Source organism: Typopeltis vanoorti, chromosome 15 (genome assembly GCF_054136105.1).
Source record: "Typopeltis vanoorti isolate ZY-2024b chromosome 15, IOZ_Tvanoo_1.0, whole genome shotgun sequence".
NCBI lineage: Eukaryota > Metazoa > Arthropoda > Arachnida > Uropygi > Thelyphonidae > Typopeltis > Typopeltis vanoorti.
In genome coordinates, this window is record NC_143563.1 from 61639389 (window position 1) to 61662567 (window position 23179).

General features: G+C 35.0%; 1 protein-coding gene and 1 long non-coding RNA gene across 3 annotated transcripts in view; one reads left to right on the forward strand and one right to left on the reverse strand.

The window, feature by feature from the left end:
* LOC150098800 (uncharacterized) overlaps nucleotides 1-11962 on the reverse strand; it is a 51217-nt gene extending 39255 nt beyond the window's left edge. The window contains exon 1 of one of the 2 annotated variants that reach the window (XR_016549548.1): nucleotides 11828-11962. This is a non-coding gene — a long non-coding RNA (uncharacterized LOC150098800). Of the gene's footprint in view, nucleotides 1-10876; nucleotides 10942-11827 lie in introns of those variants that run through there. The other variant, XR_016549549.1, reaches the window with a different exon arrangement.
* A 923-nt stretch (nucleotides 11963-12885) lies between these two features.
* LOC150098801 (potassium voltage-gated channel subfamily KQT member 1-like) overlaps nucleotides 12886-23179 on the forward strand; it is a 388359-nt gene continuing 378065 nt past the window's right edge. Inside the window, exon 1 of the mRNA XM_090404568.1 lies at nucleotides 12886-12965. The gene's annotated coding sequence lies outside the window, so the exon portion shown is untranslated. The remainder of the gene's footprint in view (nucleotides 12966-23179) is intronic.

The window sequence follows — 23179 nt, forward strand, 5'->3', positions numbered from 1 at the left end:
TGATGATTAAGACTAGTCTGCAGTTGCTCTACAATATGCAGAATCACTATACTTTGTGATCACCTGTCTCAATCTTTACCTTATTTTACCTACTCACCTGAAATTTTGGCATCTGCAATATATATTTCTTATTCTTATATTAATAAAATGTTCTCAAATAACTCTCACTTATCCTTATCCCTCTAATCTTCCTTATCTGGCCAGAATGTCTGCTATTCAGCATTTCTCAAAAAATCTTATCTCTTATCCATAAAATCTCTCAGTCTCCAGCCAATCCCTGATCAGTAATCAAGTTCAAATATAAGTCAGAAAATCAGGTTAGATTTCAATCACTTCAATCTTATAGTCCTTATAAGGACTGGCTTAAAGAGGCGAAGCAGAATGCTTTTCATCTTCCCCGTTATCTGTAGAGGACAGTGTAGGGATAAGATCACTTCAATCTTATAGTCCTTATAAGGACTGGCTTAAAGAAGCGAAGCAGAATGCTTTTCATCTTCCCCGTTATCTGTAGAGGACAGTGTAGGGATAAGATTATTGAGCTATTGAAGCTCTGATCATGGCAGGAGGGTAACAGCAATAGCCGAGCCTCAGTTAGAAATTCATTGGCTACAGCATTGCCATCCATTACCCTCCAAGGGTATTGGATTGAATGAATCAATCACCGCATCTCACGGTCGATTGATCCCAATCTTTCCTCACTTCTTGGCTTATATTATTGTAATAATATAATATAAAAAATATAAAGGTTTCTTCTGTATTTTTATAATTTTATAAAAATAATTAAATTATTTTAAATATTAAGTATGAAATAATTAATAAAATATATCTTTAACTATTATTATATAGAAAAATATAATAACTTATCTAAAAACTGTGTAAAAGTAGCATAAATGACAAAATCTTTTACTTCCGATTATCAAATCCATTTTTTTTTTATTGATTGATATCAAACTAATCCTGTTTATGTAACACTGTGTTTGCCACTACATAAAAATGCACACTTTATTGGATCTGACTTTGTTACAAATCGCATTAGCTTTCAAGTTTGAAATATTGACCGGAAATTTATGCTTAAAGTAAAAGTACCACTTTCTTTATGAAATTTGACAAAATTGGTTCTTTTTTTTTTTTTTTTTCGTCGTTGATAATGTCCGGGGAATTGTTGATTTTATTGGAAGCGATCCAATTTTTATAACGGCAACAAGTTTTCCCAAGCACTTAAAAAGAAAGAAAAACGTTCACTTGCTGCCAGATCTTAGAAAAGTTATGGAAGTGAAGTCTGTTTAACTCAAAACTTGTCTTTATCGGTATTATAAACAGTCATCTTTAATTAACTTCTTCTGTCTCGTCATGTTTAGTTTAAGAAACGGAAATCTTCCATTGAGAATAAACTCATTTCGTTCAAGGGAAGAAAAAAAAAAATAAATGCGTCTTTTGATCAATGTCTTTCGATTTTTGAATGCGTCAATATCGTACGACATCTACGAATGGATTTCCCCATGGTGGGTCGTGTAATGTATACTTTTAGCGACCGACAAATTTTCTGTGATGGTAGTCATTTGAACAAGAAGCAAGGGGAAAGACAGAATTACTTTGCTGTAGCTATTATTACTCGCGATGACAGCAGCTGCGAAGTCTCACACACAAACTTCAAATATCTCGCACTCCATAAAACACAAACCTCCTTGGGATGAGTTCTTTCAATATTTTTAAGAGAAATATAAATAATCCAGGTACGTAGACGTTTTATATTCGAAATAATATGGTTTCAAACAACATGATATCTCAATAATATTTTACTTATTATGATTAACCACATAGAATATAGTTATCATTAATAGTAAAGCAAGTTCTGCACTGAGCGTTTTCCCAATACTGTTATATTCATGCATAGTCACAAGAGACTGAATTGTTGTTACTTCACGAGTACATTGTTGAAATCAACGATTATTATAGATTTAGCAAGCTGAAGTAATTGTTGAAATATACTGCAACGGTTCAATGATGGTTATCTGTTGCTATATTTATTGATTGTTGTTTTTTTCCATCAGATGTTAATTTCCTTGGTTCGGGTTCATTGTTGAAATCTCATTCAGTACTTTACAAAGCCAAAATTCTGCCCTGTTACAAATTATGTAGGTATTCTTATTTTTATTTATTTGTAAGAGTTCTAAATTGTTAAAAGATGATATTTTCAAATATATTGGACGGTTATCTTCCCGATCTCGTTCATCTTTGCACTCTGTCCTGACCTTTAACCTCTCTGAACAACTGATTTTATTTCAAATCTCCTTTTCGGAGTACTCAAGTCTAATCATGAGAACTTATGCAGATGTCAGTTTCATTTATTCGCTCCATTTTCTACTTCCTTTACCTTTTTTTTTTTTTAATTGGCTTTAGTTTGTCTTTGAAAATGTGTCCGTATTCATGTTCTATAAATCTTTTCCTACTTATCATAGCACCCATTACAGTTTCCAAGAAAAGGAAAAGATCTTGAGAAACTAAATTGTGAATTTGAAAAGACGAATGCTTTTGTGGTTAAACATACTTTAAGAAACTATTAATTCTTATAAAAGATCGTTTCTTCGCTCTTTCGTATAGTGAATCGTCATTAAAACTAGGGAGAGTATCACTTTATCTGGATGAAGGAAAAAACACTAGAGAATTAAATAAAATCGAAATCTTAAAGAGAAAAAGAAAGATGAGAGAGAGACAGAAGGATTAGATTTAGCACAATCTCTTCTGAGCACTTTTTTTTTTTCTATTTTTGGTGTTATAAGACCGCCTATTCTTAGTTCATCCGCTAACATCGCACTGTAAGATGGCTTGGAGGCTGTTTACATTGTACGTGTGCAGAACAGAGATCGCGTCTGCGGTCCAAACCATCTTTATTACGTTTGTTTCGCAATGGGGTCGTTTAATCATCCTCACTTCATTTTCTGAAAGCGAACAGGATATTACGTCATTAGGATGCTTCCTGTGTACATATCTGATTATCTGCTGACGTAAGTCACGGTCTTGAAGTAAGGTCAGCACGTTAACAATAAAAAAAATAAAAAAAAGTGTAATAACGCTGTTTTCTTCTTAATAAATTGCGTCTATAATCACTTGTATCGGAGCTGTGATTGCATAAGGAGATCGAGACGTCGACAATCAGTCCCTGTTCGAAATTCGACTTAGATTATAATCACAAGCGAGCTCTACGAACGGGCCAATAAAAAAGAACATTTTTATCGTGTTTTTCTGCAAGTTTTTCGAACATATAATTCACCTGCAATGTTGGCCGCGTTTCCTTATTAGCGTTAAACTTCGTCTTGAGATTTATTTTTGCACCGATGGTGAGAGGCAGAGTCATGCACAATTTATAGCTCGAATGTGCTCACTTAGCAAAGTTTTATGGTCACTCGGCCGGTGTTTGTGTCTCCAATATATTATTTACGTTAGTGTAACTCTCTCGGCGCAGAAAACTCTTCAATTTTATCGGAGGCGAGGATAGAATTTTCAAGTAACGCCCATCAGCTTGGCAAACACAAACAATGCGATTTCGTCTATTTTATGCTCATTATAAAAATTCTGAAATAATATTTTTTTTAAATCGGGTTTTGCAAGAAAAGCTACCAATTTGTTCTAACAATCTCTCTCTTAGATTTTTCATAGTGTCTTATGTGAAAAAGTTTCATTATTTTTTTATTCGCAAGCCTTGAGTTTCTTCAATAGCCGTTCCATAAATCTGTTTATGGAAACATCAGCAACATATAGAAGGCATTTTGCATTAAAAATAACTGGAAAGAGTTCGCCAGAAGAGTAAGCTGACTGTGATAAAACAGCAGGAAGTACATTATTAAAATCAGTGGCAATAAAAGACTCGAAAATATAACAAAATACCTACAATAATCATGCTTGATAAAATACTATTAAATTACTTGAGAAAAAAAAAATTAAATTAAAAAAAACCATTTTACCAGGAATCATATCAAAACGTATTAAACTATTGTTAATACTTCATAAAATGATATGAAGAAATTTAGCAAAAAGAAATTTAAGAACATACTTTATCGGGAATAATATCTAAAAGTACTTCATCATAAATAGTTCAAAGATAGCAGCAAATAGTATGTATTAAAAGTCAGTACTTATAATACTTTGGAGAGATTATTACCTCTATAATAGTACTGAAGTTAATCACAAACAACAGCAAAAGTACTTTATAAAAACAATAATTAAAGTACTTATCAAAATATCCAGAGGTATTTTGTCAAAATCTACTAGTACTTTGAGAGAAATAATTCAAAAGGTACTTTTAAATGTATTTTGTCAAAAATAATTTTAAAACGTACTATGAAGTGCATTTTATCAAAAATCTGCTAGTACTTTGCCAAAAAATAATTCAAAAAGCCCTTTATCGTAAACAGTTCAAAGCAGCAAATGACATGCATTAAAAGTAGTATTCGTAATACTTTTGAATGATTATTAATTCTATAATAGTACTGAAGTTAATCACGAACGACAGTATAAAGTACTTTATAAAAACAATAATTAAAGTACTTATCAAAATATCCAGAGGTATTTTGTCAAAATCTACTAGTACTTTGACAAAAATAATTCAAAAATACTTTTAAATGCATTTTATTAAAATCTTCTAGTACTTTCACAAAAGTCATTTTAAAAAGTATTCTTATGAAGTGTATTTTGTCAAAAATCTGCTAGTACTTTGCCAAAAAATAATTCACAAAGCACTTTATGATAAACAGTTCAAAGCAACAAACGGTATGCATTAAAATTAGTATTCTTAATACTTTTGATGGATTATTAATTTTATAATAGTACTTATGTTAATCACAAACAACGGTATAAAGTACTTTATCAAAATATCCAAAGGCATTTTGTCAAAATCTACTAGTACTTTGACAAAAATAATTATAAAAGTACTTTTATGACGTGGAGTAGTACAGTAGCAATACAAGTTGAAAACAGTGTATTTATTTATTATCCAGTAGCAAATTTTATTAAAAATACTCAACACAACTTTAAAATATCCAGCCGTGTTTGTCATTATCCGGGAAATGTTATCTACTCGTAGTAGCATTTTATCGAAGAAGGTATATCCAAAATATTCAGCAGTACTTTATCAAAAATTTCCAACTGTAGTTTAATAAGAAATACGATAAATATCTTTTACTATTTGACTATTTGCTTTCTTCGTTTTTCACAATCTGAAATATTTATTTTTGAAATATCAGAGCTTGCAAAAACACAATTGAAATGACTCGATGAAAAAGTAATTATATTTTCTATTATTGTGTTTGGTAGCTTGAGAGAACGAATAGATCCGAGACGTACGTTGAGGAGAGTGAATGCATTTTGTAACTTCTTGAGTCGATAAAAGCGATTTCTTCTTTAATTGTTTTTCATAAAGTGCGCCTTAGACAACCACAAGATATCGACCAGGTGAATTTCACCTGCTGGCTTTAGTTTACCTTGTAATGACTTACAGATGCCACATGTGTAGATTAAGGAATACGACAGCATACAAGGCCACTCACTGTCTTTTGGTTTCCCGCAATTTGGTCCATTGACTCCCAATGCATCATGGGAAATTAACATTCGGTAATCGATTGGGTTAGCAAAGTGAATGTATTGAGCGCAACTCAAGAACATTAAAAGCTACGGAATCAGTGATCCATTAAAAAAAAGAAAAAAAAATAGTGTGTATTAGGTTAGTTTGTCTTCTAGACAAAGAAAACATCAGCCATTTTGATTTTCGTTTGGCATCACTCCAGAATATTTCATTACTAGTATTAAAAGACGAATACAAAATTCGCCTAAATGATTTACTGTGTCCTCAAGCGAATATGTTTGCAACCGAGGTTGTAAAAGAGAAGACTTGGAGCTACAGGCACTTCGGTTGTCATGACAACCGGAGTTTAATTATGTAGTAACGTTGGTTGTTTTGATGGAGCATATTTCTGATGTGTGTTTTGCTTTAATTCCTAAATGCTGACTAGATTTCTGTATTTCATTTTTTTAATTAATTTTGCCATTCGATAGAAATTATCAAATGTATCTTCATCTTCTAGCAAACAAAAGTCAAAAAACAAATAGGTAATGTCATCTTCCAAAATTGATTGTAGATGATCTTTGTTGGAAAGAAATTTTTTTTTCAAAAAGAATATTCGGTGGGGAGAGAGAGAGAGAGATGTAATATTCTGTTAAGTTGGCTTAGGATACAAAAATATTCATGCTTATTTTCCAAAAATTTGTTCAGAAGTGAGAATCTTCGTTTGCAAACGATATCACACTTTAAGGGATAGGAAGGGGGGGGTTATTGCTGGAAGGAAGAATAATTTATAAAATGTCACTTGATAAATAATCCACTCGTTCTTAAAAAATGAATTTATCATCGGATTAGAAACGCACACCATCACCTTAAAACATTTTTTAAAATTAAATATTCTGAAAATTGCTGAATAGAAAAAAAACTATCTTTACACCGTATTTAAAATAGTATGTGAATATTACAGTCTAATAACAACGGGAGGCTAAAATATATATATATATAAAGGAATTTTTGTAATTAAGTCGATACCGAATGCGCTTTGGTTAGAAAGATTTGGGTTCGAGTCCCGTCTGGGACCCAAAAGAACCTTTATAGAGGATTTTCAAATGAATGTGAGTCTCCTACGGAGGTAGAAAGGTTTTTTACTCCTGGAAATTCGGGATTTTCCTTCTTTAACGCAGTTGACTGAAAACAGACCATGGAGACAGAATTAGCTGCCATATCATAACACTAATGAAGCCAAGTCACCTGACTGTAACAGACTACCGAACTGAACTGAAAGGGAAGATAAAGCAGATAAAACTAAAAAAGTTTTAAAGTAACTTCATTTAAGGTTAATCCCTTATTAAAGGGATGCCACAGACAGATAGACAGACATGGTGATCATATGTTTTATTTTTTACGGGAAAATAGCCTATAAAAATACCAAGAATTCTTTAATGTTACATTTTTGAATGTATAGTAAATCAGTAATCAACAGACAGTAGCGCCGCCTATGGGAAAATACATGAACCATGAATTCCAGGCTAATTTTATTTGTATTCCTCTCTAGCAGTTTCAACGATACAAATACTTAGCTATTGAACTCTCATTAGCATAAATTAATAATTCTGAATATTGGTGTCTTCTTTCTTACAACATTAAGCTTGTAAATGATCAATTTTTAATTGTTTTTGCGCTGTTATCAACAACTTTTCAAAATCTCCGGGCCTCACTCACTTTAAGTAGTTAAATCAGTAGCTTATTCTATTTCGTTCCGAATGAACGAACGAAGGAGAGAATATTGCGTCTCGTGCAACTCGCAGAATCCTAATTTCTTTACAGAAAGTTCTAGTTCAAGTGTATGGGCTATTTGCGAAAGCAATTTTGAAGTTTATTTTCATAAATATTAAAACGTTATCTTCTAGAATGGACACGGAATTCTGCATGAGACTAAAATATCATTATCTGTCACGTCGTGGCGCAGCCTCTTGGTAATCTGCATCTTCCATTTGCCGGGAGATCACTCATTAAATGCGGGAAATCCCAACAGTTTCGTTCTCCAGGGAAATCGACCAAAGTTTTTCTCATTAATTGGTTTACTTACGATGGCGACCAGAGCAACTGAATTACTTTTTTGGTTTATTTTAAAACACCGATTTTAAAATAACGATCAAATCGTTTTGGGTATCTGAAAAGATTCATTCCTTAAGGATGTTAATCACTTAGTGGAATTAATCCAAGCAGAATTATGCTTCGCCTCTTATAACATTCTGTTTCCTTTCTTGGTTAATTAGGTGTACAGAAGGCAAATGTAAGTTCTCGTTATCACCAAACTTTTCTCACTATTTTTTTTAATTTCTTCTTTTCTTTAATGGCAGCTTCGTATTAAAGTGAATAATGAATGTTTCAAGCGTGATAAGAGTTCGATTATTGAGGATGATAATTAGCGAAACGTTATGGCATCGTTTGTAATGCAAAGTTAAGCACATTTTGGCCGTGTGATGTGTGACAGATGTAATGAGAAACACTATACGTATCAGGAATTACACAGAGAGAGAGAGAGAGGGGGGGAAGCAATTAGGATCGGCAACCAAAATTGCAGATTGGTTAGGAAGAAGAGAGAAATTAATCGATGATTAGAGACTCCAGATGCAAATAAATATGAGTACAGAGAAAAGGAAAAAGAGAAAGAATAGCAAGATAGAAAAACTGAGTGATAAATGGCGAGAAAGAAAAAAAAAACAGAGACAGAATTAAAGGTAAGAGATAGACAGATTTCTCTTCCCCCTAGAATTAAGTAATTTAAGTTATTAATGAATTAATAGCAGGAGCTTATTGATTCAATGGTTGTTACTGGTGAAAATCATCATGAAATGTTCTGTTGAGAGATTATGCTGCACTAAATATCAGAATCATGTTTATAGAAATGCATTCCCCCCCCCAACAAGATGGTGCACCCTTACACTATCCTATCGTATAGCAGTGCAGGATTATCTCGACAATGAATTTCCTTTTTTTTTTTTTTTGCGTGGGGATACTTGATCAATCATGTGGGAAGCAGAAGACATTTTCGCCTGTCTAATCTCTCACCAAACTACTCGTTTGGTGAGAGATTACCTCATATCTTCATCCTGTTGGTGAGAATTTGGATCGTTTAAACTAAATTTATGTTATTGCGAAAAAAAAAAAATTGTTTATCTCTTAGCCTTGAAATGTGCTGTAGAAGAATTCAAATTTCCCAATAACGGAACTACGTGTTTGTGCATGTTCAGACTGTTTTGTGGCAAGACACACGCGACCCATTTGCTGAAACAGATACTAGTGTCCATCTATGAAAGCTCAAGGACCATAAAAAAGAAGCTCTCTTGAAAAAAAAAAAAATCTAGAAATATATAGGGAAAAAATGTAAACAGAAAAATTAGAAAGTAAAAAAAAAAATACAGACCGAGTGAATGAAGACATTATTAAAAAAGGAAATATTAACAGAACAACAACAACAACAACAAAAAAAAAAGAATTTATGAAAGACATTACTGTCTCAATCCCCCCCCCCCCCCCCGCAAATGAATCAAAATCCTTTTAGGCGCAACAATTAGCCTGTTTAGTTTCTAATATTAGTGAGAATCTTTTTATCCACTTTTAGCCTCGGGTCACCATTTGCTTTTAATCCGGCATCGTTGAACCGGTAACCATAGCAACCAAAGAGTTGCAAATTTTCCCACCTCTATTTCAAGTGAGGAGAAAGACGAAGCGAGCCATTACGTCCGTCGTCTAATTGCTGAATGAAGAATGCCATTCTTACCCCGAGGCAAAGCACCCCTCTGATAACACCCCTCGCTGCCATTTCCCTAACAAGAAACTCCTTTGAAACAACATCCTTCCGCAATTACCTCGGTGTGTGCGTATTCGGAACATCGGCGGCCGCAGTCGCCTCACGAGCCGTGATGAATAGTATCGTTCACTGCGTCTGTCGTGAGATTGAGGAGATGGATGGCGTTGTTAAGATGGCGCTAACACCGACAGTGTGTTTCCGTTACCTGATTAGCAACCTGGCGGAGACTTCCATCCCACCTTCTCCGTAGTATTAAATCGTAGAACACGTTACTTAATAATTAGTACACCCTAAATGAAATTACCTCCCCCCCCACCGATTCATTTAATATTAAGGAAGAAAAACACGACATCCCTCATCAGACGCATGCGGAAATATCTCCTTAGAAAACTGTAACAATCACCCAGTTGTCACTGACCTTGTTGATCGATGTGTGCTCAGTAAAAAACTCAATTGTGATTTATCGCATACTGGAACACGCACAAGATCAACATAGTGCTTCGAGAGACCTCTAGCGGCAATTATGGAAGTACTATTAAGCGTTAATTGGTATATTACAAGGACATAATCAATCAAAAAATGGGTGGTCTAATGTTTTCTAACATGCCATTTGATCCCTACTTAATGGTATTGACTTCGATAAACTATTCTGTTTCGCAGTGATTGGAGGTCGTCAGTACTGGAATGAAAGTTGGATTACGTAGGCGTATTTAATGAATTAAATACAAGCAGTTAACTTCATTAGTTATAAAAATGTCTGCAATCGAACAAAGACTATGTTTGCAGAAGTCATTTGCTCGCTAATATCGACTTTGTTCTTCTCTTTCTTTTTTGAAATTGTCTGATTATAATTTTCTAAACAAGCAAATCCCACTCTTTCTGGTTACTGAATTTTGTTTGCTTCTCTTTTTTGGGGAGGAGTTTAGCTTAAACAATTTGTGTTTCATTGTTTTCTCCTTTAGTAATTCAATGTATATATACAGTTCTAGTTAACCGACCTGCACCCATTAGAATTCTCTAAAATAAACAAGAACCCTGTAGGGTTTTTTTCTCTTCTTCACCAGCCAAACCTTGTTTTCGTCGTCCATCTACTGCGCACTTCAATTGCGCAATGAGATAAATGAAACGTTCAAAATATAAAGATTTTAAGAAATAAGATGATCTTGCCAAAAGTCAAAGAACTTTAAATTATAACATATTAAATATTTATAGGTGTTTTATGTTATTTTAGTAACACTACTTTAATATTAAAATTATAAAATAATAGAATAAGAAATAAAATAGTAAATATAACTTACGATAAAATAATATAAAAATATAATAAAATAAGAAATAATATTAAATAAAAAAATTTAATTTAATAATACTATTTGATGACTTTATTTAATCGGGTTAAAACCTCTAGAAATCTTTCGCATAATCTTAATCTGTTAAAAAAGTGATTTAAAAAGAGATAGAAGAGGAATAAAAGAAAGTGATTAACATCATTTCTTAAACGAATCTACCTAGAAATAAGATACTGGCGTGAGGAGAATAATTTGTCTTGCTCTGTACTCAAAACAACTGTTGTCATGGCAACAAACAAGCCATCACATTCACAGAAAGGATATCAACTTATCAAGGTTGACAAATTAAAAGAGTGCTCGGGCTATTAAACTTTTATAAGCAAACCATAAAGACAGCAGGCATTGTTAATGGTATATCGTAAGACACGATATCCAGATAATGCTCTTTTCCTTCTTTAGAGGGCGCTAATTTCAGTGATACACACTGTGTATCTTCCAAATGCGTATACAGAGGCATCGTATATAGCGACCTCTACCGGATGTTGGATAATAATAGAATCGCTAATTATATTTAGCGGTAATATTGCCTGGAAAGATTTACATGATATCCCTTGTGGGTTGTATTGTCTTTCTCGTGTTTAAGGGAACGTAATGGGAGAAAATGACAGATCAGTAGGAAGTTTGTGACAGTATTCATCAAGAAATGATAACGAGCTTGGGAGTGTAGAAAAAAAAGAAGAAAATGCATTACGTTAAATAGAATAAGTGAATATACAATTGAGTTGGAATGAGATATCGGACAAGTTTTTAGTGTAAATATGTATTAACGATAAAACAAGACATTCAGCTAAAATTAATGAAGAAAAGTTAAGATAAAAGAAAATAGAATAAAAATAATGTAAAGATAATTGGAATCAAGTGTAAGCATTCCTGTTTACGATGAACACTATTTCTTTGTAAATGAATCTGTTTGGGAGTATGCTATTGTAAGAAACAGAATCAAGAAGTGTAATCTCGGCACTCTAATACTTATTTTAGAATCTTATCCTTGAGGTTTATCTCCAGGATCCTGAACTTTATCCTTAGTGTGTTGACCTGCCTTCGAGGTGCATAAAATAGTTTATATATGCATATACATTAGAATAGATTTGACGAGTATAGAATACTTACATCGGTGGCTGGAGTTACCTGTTTCCGGTTGAACTGACATTGATACAAGCCAGAGACAGCAGAGGTGTGTCACTAAGTTCGCCAGCCTAGTTTCGCTATTGACCTTGCAGACGCTTTTCTCCAGCACTGATCCCGATGCGTTTTGCTACTTTCCCCCTCGTATCTCACTTGAGTGCGAGCCACCCCCTCGAAGTGCAGATGGTCAGTACCCACCCACAATCTCATCCTCGCGGACTTGCGAAGTTAGGCCATCAGCGACAGGTGAAGTTCCGCTGGCTGTCTACGGGCACGCCAGTGAATGAGAGTTTTGGCACCGCGATGACGTCACCGGTGACGTCGACGATATACGGGAGCAACAGTGTGTGTGTGCGCGCGTGTGGTGTACGGAGGGGTAACTACAGAGTAGAGGGAGTTTCACGCAGACACCAAACTAAGGTCACGTGGATACTCGAAGCTTGTCCATCTATCGCCGCCATCGTCGGAGTGCCGCTACGGCAGAGGGTTGTTGTAGACGTTTTCTCTCCCTTTCGCTCTTTCGGTTTGCATCTTTGCAAGTAGAACGTGGCGAATGCCTCCTCGTCTCCGTCTCCACCTGTGTCTCCACCTCCGTGAGCTCCCTGCGCCGTCAGTCGTGCGCCAACGACACGCAACCAGGGAAACTCGATGCTTCGTCGAAATGGTGCTGGGAAAGTGCACGGGTTATCGCCGTGAGTAAGATGAAGGGTTCGGACGCGTTTTGGCCAAGGATTTCTCAGTGCACGAGCTGTTTCGTAGCCACCATGGCTGCCGGGCGAGATGTCTCATGAACCCGAGCAGGGCAGCCGATGAACTAAACCCCACGCTTCGCTGCCGCCCTCAACTGTGAGTTGGCAAGAGACTAAAGCACAACGGCGACTATACCGCTCGAGCTAAGCCGTCTAGAGGGCGGGGAGAAGCGGTCAAGCTTCGGATGTGGTGGTGGAGGGAGTCTGGGGTCAGGTTCGGGCCCTCATCCACAAAATTCGCGTACCAGTTTATTGGGGAAACCGCTGAAATCAGGACGCCATCGTGACCCTCGATATAGGAAAAGTCAAGCTGTGGTGTACAACTTCCTCGAAAGACCCCACGGATACAGGGCTGTCTGTTACCACGTGCTACTGTAAGTACCAACCCATTTTTCTTTCTTCTTCTTTGTGATCGTCGATTTATTTGTCATTTACGAAATCTCTGCCTCAGACCACACACGGTGTTCAATGACCTGGCGTGATCAATCGATAAGCCAAACACGTTGAACACAATGTTAGCAAGCATGTTTGGGGTGCTTCTTTTTATATATATATATATATATTTGCGACTTCCTCCCAAGACTGTTTGCAATTCAATAGTATCCTCAAGATCGGAATACAGCGTTCTGACATCAATTTCGTGGTTTTCGTCAAGACAATAAATCAGGTTCTCGAAGTAACCTATAATAATTCAAGTTACAAGAGTGTGCTTGGACTGCTGATGATCTTGATTCAAAGGAAAAAACAAAACGTGATTTGTAGACAGTCGAAGGAGACAGATATCTAAGAAATATGTAGTTATTTTTAAAAGATTAAACTTGTATTGTCTGATACAGAGTGAAAACTACAAATTTTCTACATTTAGAACAGCGGTGGTTAAAAAATTTCTGATATCGTATAGAAAACTACAGTTATAATATTGCCATGGCAACGAGAGATAAGACAAAATGTATATTGCTGTTACTTCTGTTACGTTAAGAGTATTGTTGTCTCTTGTATTATTACGTTTAACTGTACCGATATGAAATCAACATGAATAGAATTGCGCGTGCATCTTGCAGCAGAAAATTATCTTTCAGCATTACAAATTTCAATGCGTTAATTAAAATCGCGAGCTATCTTATAGATAAAATCAATGTGTAGGTCGCACGACAAGGTAAACGTGACCTAGAGACAGCTTAGGAGAAAGTAAAAAAAAAAAAAAAAATCGAACAAATGCCGGGGAACTGTTGAGCCTCCAGGTTCATCCATCCTAAAGTTCATCGAACGATCGATAAGATGCAAACAGAGCCAGGAATAATTTGCCGATTGCCAATAACGTAAGTTCGCTGAAGCAGGTGGCTAAATTTGAAAGGTTAGCAACATTCCGAATTTGATACGGATACTTTTGTTCGTAGAGAACGCTGAATATTTGGTTAATGATCGGTGATCACCTGTTTACCGGGTTACTGTTTTTTTTTTTTTTTTTTCTCTTTCCCTTTGGTAGTATTGATCTTTTAACCTCTCCAGGATCGTATTTTAGGGATTGTTGGAGAAAAATATTCGGCTCCGATTTTCGACTTAGGACAATTGTGTTTACCTTAGGGATTGCTCGTCTGTCGTGATGGGCACCGTGCTCATCAAAAAAACAGCTGGTTTGTTCACTATTCAACCCACCCCCACTGTGTTCCGCTCGGAAACAGATGTTTTTAAAACGTGAGATAATATGGCTTTACTAAATTTAGCTACAACCCATACGATAGTCATCTTTCAACCTTTCTGCAGTTTACGAACTGGCGACTCTTGTTCTACTCCTTCTCCTCCCCTCCCCCATCTTAAGAATCCCCTTGGGATTAAATGGACTGTTGGAAAAAAATAACAATCTTTCTATTTTAGAAATAACGGCCTCGTTCTCTTTATTTTTATCCGTGCAGATGCTTAATTGTGTGGACAAATAGAGGTTAGCGCTTGCTCTGTGTTCAATTGTGAGTTCAAAAATAACTGGTTTTTTTTTTGTTTGTTATTTTCCCTTTGTTGTTAGGAACTGGCAGAACTTCATGACATTTTGCCATTGTTTACGTATTGTATATAATGCCTTTTTTTAGGATTCCATACAAACCTATCACGTGATATGATACAATAAACAATGAAATTTAACTTGAAGGCACGTTGCACGAGTTTCTATTTGTGGCTTAATTAGAAAACTACATTAGCTTGAATGCGGCTGCGCGTGTCAATTGTTGTTTTAAGCATCAAAATGAAATCTACATAAATGTGGTGGCGCGTGCTTATTGTTGTTTTAAAAGCCAGTTGCATGAAATCTACATGAATTTGAAATGTACCACGTGTATTCTAATTATTGTTTTAGTTGCAATAAAATAGTTACTATAGTAACGCTTAAAAATAATCGTTTGCACAGTTATAGATGTAAGACTACTACCCCCATCAAAGGATGTTTATCCAAAACACATAAGTGACGCCCACTCCAATTGACCACGACCTAAAAGAACGAGGATAATGTTTATCAACCATCTCTTTATCGACATGTTTTCTGCATTGCAACAAACTATAAGGATCACAGACGACTAGAGATGACTTACTGGCTTCTAACAACTGTTGCTAAGCAACGCGATCAAGTGGCGTTTGTTTTAATTGCGAAGGATACAGCAACAACGGAGGAAAAATATTTTGCTAGCGAGGACAGGATACAGATCAACAAACTGCACACGGATGCCTTTGAAAACGAACCATTATAGAAAGCTAACACCCATTCAAATAGCCAAGTATACGAACCTGAAACCATACAAGAAAAGAAAGAAAGTAGGAGGTCGTTCCAAAGGTTCTTTTTGAGACTTCGTTAGTGATGTAAGCTCGGGGGGGGGGAAATCACAGGAGCTGTAAGATGAGACGGAGAAAATAAGTCGATAAAACCTTTACACGACAGTGGTTTGAATATTAGTATAAAAGGAATCCATTTGCTTTATACGGTGGCATTTGTAACAATATAAAAAGCTTGAGATGCTTCTGTATTCCTTCTCACACTGCAAATATTTTTTTAATGTTAAAAGTGTGCTTTTCTGTACGACATAGATCAAAAGTTAATCTGATTAAATATTAGTTTATTAACCAGACTATTATTTACTTTAAAAGGAGACTTTGGTGTCAGACTAGCATCAATATAACACCGAAAAATTAAATCTTTTTTTGTTTTAATTTTTCATCCATTAGAAGTTACACAAAACACAACTCTTTTACATTAAAACCTTAATGAGTGACTACAATACCCTTCGTCCACAGGAGGAACTTGTCTATTACGTAAAAGAAGGGTAATTATCGCAAGATGGCTCATTAATATTCTTAAGATAATTTTTCAACCCTTACAAAAAAAGTCTCCTACTTTCTTAAACAATACCAGCGAGCTAAATTTAAATAATTAATCAAGGCTGATGAGAGTTGGTGTCCTTTATATATTTGTATAACTATTAAATTTAATTAGAATATTTAAAAACAATAAGAAAAAACAGATTTATATTTTAGATGCTATTAAATTTTATATAAATAATCAAAATATATTTATTATTTTTATATTCATATTTTGAATTAAAAATACAACGAATTTAATAATAAGTAATGCTAGTCAGTTTTTATACCGCTAGGTGGCGTGTGATAATATAACTGTCTTTATAGATCAGGTTTCCGTTCCTAAGCAACCAACTGAGTATCACGTGATACTTTAACAGTATCACGAAGCGTAATTTAGAAGATATTCATAGTATGCATCTTTACAAAAAAAAAAAAAAATAGTAAAATATTCCACCCGATTATTATGATTGATTACATAATGTCACCGAAATCCATTTTGATCCAATCTTGAATCATGTTCCAGATAATTGAAGTGGCGAGCAGGTTACTTATGCTTCTAATTAATATTATGCGTTTGCTGTCAAATCACTATTGACTTGCCATTTCGGTTGAAAGGAACACGACTATCGCGCGCTATTGTTATATAGGAACGTGCTGTCTGTGTGTAGGAAATTGACACAGCAATCACAACAATGACACCATCTCTCAAACAATGGTGTAGCTTTCGATCAAGTTAACAATCAGAAGAGAATGTTTAGGTGTATATTTTTGATACTGGTATCTACTTTCTGTCACTAGGTGGCATCTTAGTTAACTATAGACAACGATAGATTCTCTCGTGCTGTATTTTAAAATATAAATAAGTCTCTCCAGTGCTACCAATTTGTCTTCGGTTTCTTAACTTTATTCGCTAGCCAAGAGGAGGTTATGAATAATCCAGCAACCGCAAATTCAATGTTTTCCTAGACGTTGCAATAAGTTCAAAATAAAATCCGTAACCGGATTATGCAACCTCACCCCTCCTTTTAATTTGTGGTATTGTGAACTGCAAGTTGGTAAGTAAAAATCTTATAGAACTACTTAAAATACTTATCACGTCACTGTAGAATGAAGTTAATAATTAGAGAAGGATGTTTCGGCAGAGGGAGGCAGAAGTTATTTGCATTCTTGCCGATGACCTTTGACCTCACTTATTCAATGGTGGTGGTTGGATGACTTCGCTGATGAGAGACGCTGGTAGAACCATTTGCACTTTTCACTAATTACATTATGTATGTATTGAATATTTAGGAATTTCAGAGAAATAGTTTTTTCTATGTTGATCTGAATATTTAACCCGAATTGCACCACAGTGAAATTCTAAGCGGTCTGTGGTATAGCAATAAATGACTTGTACAGACGAATTGTTAATAAATGAATCATTTATATTATGGATGACCTAAACTTTGTTAAATCTTTGAAAATAATACTAATGAAATTAACGTTATATTACGTTTATTACGTCACAGTTTATTTAGCAAAAAAAAAAATCTATCCAATCGGCGCGAGTCTAGTTGCTAATATCCATTGTTCTTGAAGCAAGAATATGAAATTGACATAAATGCGGTTGCGCGGGCATATTGTTCTTTTAAAATTAGCTATATGTAATCTATATGAATGCTTCGATTTCATATACTGTATCTTGAACCTTAACCATATCGGGATTTTGCTGGGTAACATTAAAGCCATAAAACCAAAGAAATAACAATAATAAATAAATAGAATTTTTAAAGAATAGTAAAATAAATTCCAAGCATCCACTTTCTTCTAAACATGAATCATGGAAACGTAACAAATAATAACTTCATTGATATTCATGCAGTTGCACTTGCGACTTCTCCAAACCACGCAGCTGTCATGATCTAATCTTTCGTTATAGTTAATGATTGGGATCTTTTCCACGTTAAGGACAACGGAAAAATTGATGGTGAAATCTTTTATATCCTTGAAAGCCAAAGTTGGCAAAGTAATGGACTTTGTGCTCTTACAATTAATTAGTGAAAGTTTCTTATGTTTGAGTACGTCAAAATTTGAGGTTTATTCATATTTGGAAGAACCGATCTGACAAAAGAATAATTGTCATTTTATTTATAATAATAACTTACTCTTTATTAACATAAAAACCTTTATTGACATCAAAGAATTAACGGTAAAATAAAAGAACACCAGAAATTTCGAAAATAGATATTTAAGATAACTTTAATCTTGTAAACCCTTTGAGAGGAATTTTTTAAGAAAAACTAGCTGACTACAGGTTCATGAAGAATATAAGACAATTTGATTGATAATAATAAAAAAAAAACAGTGTAAAGATTTTTCGGTTCATCCCAAAAGTGACATTGGGACATTGTACAATCCAATTCAGATGACTCAGATTTTTCCCCCATTTTCCTTGCATCATTTCTTATTAGCCTATACAGTATGACGATGCATGCTATGAAAAAGCTTGGGTGTGTTTTGTGCTACAATATGCCGAAGTCCATACTAGGAAAAACAGTTTCAGATCTCCGCACTTCTCCCTCAAGCGTCACAGATGAATAATGCACTTAGGGACATAAGGCAAGAAACACATTCTGTTTGGATGTACAATTCTGCTATCCAGACCAGTCCTGGTGTTCTTTATATGTCTAGCCATGCTTGAGGCGCGATGTATGTGCAGATGCCATTCATCAGAAACCGAAATTGCGCACATGTACAAGCTTGTAAATTCTTGCAGATTCTCTGAACTCCTAGTCTCAACATTAAATCACCAACATTTCTCTGTTCTATTCTATCTATTCAAAGTAAACCCCTTCCATGCCGTGTAAGACTGGATAGCTTCCATCGGTAAGATCAACAGCAGACAGGATTACAGATATCGATCTTTCTAACTGAAGATGATTCAGTTGGTCTTACTGGGCGATGGAAGGGTTTTTTTACCCCTCGAATCAGGCAAACCTACCATGGGATCATCCTTCTAAACTCTACGGTATCTCCAAATTCACGCATCCAAGTAAGATCTGTAATATAATGCATTATTTGGCCTAGCTACAAACTTACTAAGCATGTGATCTGTTGACCAATTCCCATTTTATTTAAAAAATGATGTAGATTTCAAACATAAAATCTCAAAACTTGGCCCTGCGGTGTTATTAGTGTCATCATTGTTTTCATTTTTACGAATATAATCATTCGAAGAAAAAATTTGGAACCAGCCCATATAATTGTCTGACTTGCCTTCATCCACTCTATTTCACTAGCAAATAGAGGATAGTTGTGGAATGTCCTGTTTTTCCTGTTCTTGCTAATTATTCCGTAGAGTATTTCGAACATCGTCTCCAAACACACCCATTCTAAGTTTTGAATATTGAAAACGTTATCACTGGTTGAAAAGATTCCTCATTTGAACTGGACTTTCTTGTAAAAGTCAGTACTGTTCATTGTAGGATACATTTTCCACTAGAAATTAAAAAAAAATCCATCATCTTGCCATTTTAGATCTTCTCATTCTTCCTCAGCCAGATGGAAATGTCTTCATGACACATATCGTTGTAACCAGGATTGGCGTGATTGTTATCCTCCTCAATATGGTACCATGAGGATTTTCATCCATAAAGCTTGTTCCTTTGTCCCAGAAAGAATGCATTCCTTCGGCATCATTTGCATGATTCATTGTATTGCAAGTCATACAGTAGATTCTGTTAACAGACTTCTAAGTCGCCAGAATGGGCTAAAACCATTGGAAATGAAGTTGCGTTTTTTCGTTAAAATTAAAAAAAAAGCGTCTCTGAGCGAAAATTTCGCTTCAAATAGAAGAGTGCACGTCGTAGATGGCCCATGGGATGTACGAAGGTAATCTGAAAAGTTCTCGGCCTCGACCGTAGATGGCAACACTATCGGCCAAGTGTTTTTTTTTTTCTAAGTTGATACATCTGTCATATGCATTCATGTGTAATTGCAAGTCATTTTATCAAGTACTTTGTTTTATACTGTTGTCTGAAGCAAAAGTGTTGTCTGTATCCCTTGAAATGAATAAAATTGAGTATCGTGCGGTTATAAAATTCTTTCTAAAAGAAGGTTTAATACCAAAAGCAATTCATTCGAAATTCAAAAAAGTTTATGGATACTCTTCGCCTTCATTTCTGAGAAATAAGAAATGGACTTCCGAGTTTAAACGTGGCCGTACCAGCCTTGAAGATGATCCAAGTGAACGACGTCCAAAAAGTGTAACAACACCAGAAATCATTGATCAAGTGCACAATATGGTATTGGATGACCGCGAATCAAAGTGCATGAAATTGCTGATACTATAAGCATTTCAAAAGAACGTGTAGGGTATATTTTGCAAGAAGAATTGTAAATGGAAAAGCTTTGCTCAAATGGGTACCACGCTTGCTCACAGCAGATCAAAAACGCACTCGCACGAAAATCTCTGAACAGTGCTTGGAGAGTTTTAACAAGAATAAAAACTGATTTTGTGCATCGATTTATTACTATGGATGAGACTTGGATTCACCATTACACACCAGAATCCAAACAGAAGAAAGAAGCCCGTTGTTTAGCGGCAAAGAAGACAAAGTCGGTTCCATCAGCAGGAAAGGTCATGGCATCGGTGTTTTGGGATGTTAAAGGCATTTTGTTTATTAATTATCTTGAAAAGGGTAAAACAATAACCGGTTAATATTATTCCGATCTTTTAACCAGACTCTACGAAATAATTCTCGAGAAAAGACCCGGTTTGCAGAAGAAAAATCATCTTTCATCAGGACAATGCACCTGCCCACAGAGGTGTTTTGACAATTGGAAAATTAAGGGATCTGCACTATGAATTGTTGGTACATCCACCCTATTCCCAAGATTTTGCTCTCTCTGACTTCTGTCTCTTCCCCAAACTAAAACTCTTCCTCGCTGGTCAGCGTTTTTCTTCGAATCAAGAGGTGATTGCAGCTGTAGACAGGTATTTTGCAAATCTTACTGAGAACCACTAGAGGTATGGGATAATGGCGCTGGAGCATCGCTGGAATAAATGTATTATTCTTAAGGGAGATTATTTTAAAAAATAAAAATAATTTTGAAATTATAAATTTGTTTTTTATTGTTAGGCCGAAAACTTTTCAGACCACCCTCGTATCTTCAGAAACCGATAGGTAGGAGGGGGGAAAATTTAACTCCGTTATGAAAACGAACAAAAAACAACTCATCAACAGGTGTTCGATATATTGTTTCTATTATTATTAATTGTTTCATTTATATTTCTCGTGTGAATGATGTCATCTTTCCTGAGCTGAATGCTGTGGTGTAGTTTATTGTTTTAAAGTGTTAGCTAATAACAGAGTTTCAGTCGATAAATAAATATGAAAGAACCATTTATATATGTGAAGAAATTACCACAGTAGGAACCAAGAAACTGTTTGTCTGGTGGCATTACATGAAAATGCATTGCATGAAGGGTTGTTGCCGGTGGCACTCTCGATTCGAGGTTGTCGAGATCTGGAATAATTATATCCATAAACCTCCTTGACCTTAAAAGGTAAATGAAAACGGTGCAGTATTTGGCGCACCGATAGCGATGTTGGTCAAACAAAATATTTGGTGGAATAATGTCGTTAGTCGCCTTCAAGATATAAATTGTGAAGATATTTCGGATGAAAATAATTGTTCGGAATTATTCTCGCATGCACTCGTTGCATTGCTTGAATTTAGATGTCTCTTTGAATCGACCGATTCATTTCGTTTCTCCGACCTAATCACGCGATGCCCACATTCCAATGTTTCGTTCAGATTCCAGCGTGGCCTGTGACATTAGTTGAGTTAAAGCCTCTGCCCCCAAGCGCAGCTGTTGGGAATTAGGCAGGAGAACAGGTGGTCTTGAAAACTGTCTTATATTTCATCGGTATTCGCTGTTTTATTGATTCATCGTTAAACCAAGCCGCCCTCGTTTTTACGACCGAGTGGCCGAATTAACACAAGGCAACTAAGGCTATGAACATCAACCGCATTTACGTAAGATGCGTACCATTTCTACGGATGGAAAACAGATTTTTATTCTCTATTTTATCTCGCTATACAATAATATGGTTTGTTTGTTTGCTTGCTTGACTAAGACGGATGTAGCGTTTGCTTCCACGTTCACATAGAAACAGGAAGTCATGCCTGTATGCAGACCGTTCGTAGCTCTGTGGTAAGCGCTCGTTATTGCTTCTGGTATTACAAATAAATTCAGTTCGACCGACAATTTAAGCCTATTATTATTGGCAATGGTTAATTTTTTATCCTCTTTTATGCGGTAGACTGTGTATTTGTAACGATAATAGAAAAATACCCTATTTTGAATTGTCCTACTCCTTTTATTCCTTTCTATTTTCAGTCTATCTTTAACATTTTATTTTCTTTCATATTTCCAATATGGATTTCTCTATTTTTATTTATTTATTTTTTTTTACAAAAATTAGTGCAATGCAGAATCAGTAAAACCCTAACATTTGAATGCGTTCATTTTCATTTAGTTTTCACCAATAATTTTTTTTTCTCGCATGTTCACGTGATCAGATTACATCACTTGGAATGTCTCCGATCTGTTTCTATTGATGGTCAACTGAGCCACGATTTTGATTTCAGCAAGTGTGCGTTTGTTTGTTTGTTTTTTCTATTTCGTTTTAAACTTCGTTCTGTCACTTTTTGCTTTTAATCAGAGCTTCGCACTGAAAGTGATTTTATACAAATTGTCTTTTAACTTTGCTATTTTTTGTTGCTCACTCAAACAGGTCTTATTTAAGTGAATTTATTTTTTTTTTGCGTTTATTCTTATTAATAGTTTTAGAATTGTGTTTATCAAATGAGTTGTTTTTGCATTTCTTTCTTTCATCTTTCTTAAACTCCCGAAAAGATTATCAACTTTTCAACGCTTGGAGGAATTCTATTTCTACGGTCGTTTCATTACCTATTTCATCTAATAAAATTTCATCCTGTCTTATTTATTCATTGCATAATTTCCAGAAATAAATATATAATTCTGTTTCTGTCAGATTTCCACAACCATTTGTTTTTTAAAATAATTTATGATGGGTTTCTACATCTCCTTTGATCATTCCAAACATTTAGGTTTCAATTTTCTATTCCAGTGCGTTTTTTCGTTTTCTATTTCACTAGTTTTTCCAAATTTCCTTCACTTTTTTCCTCCATATATATATATATATAATAAAATATTTTCATTTATTTAAACAAGACG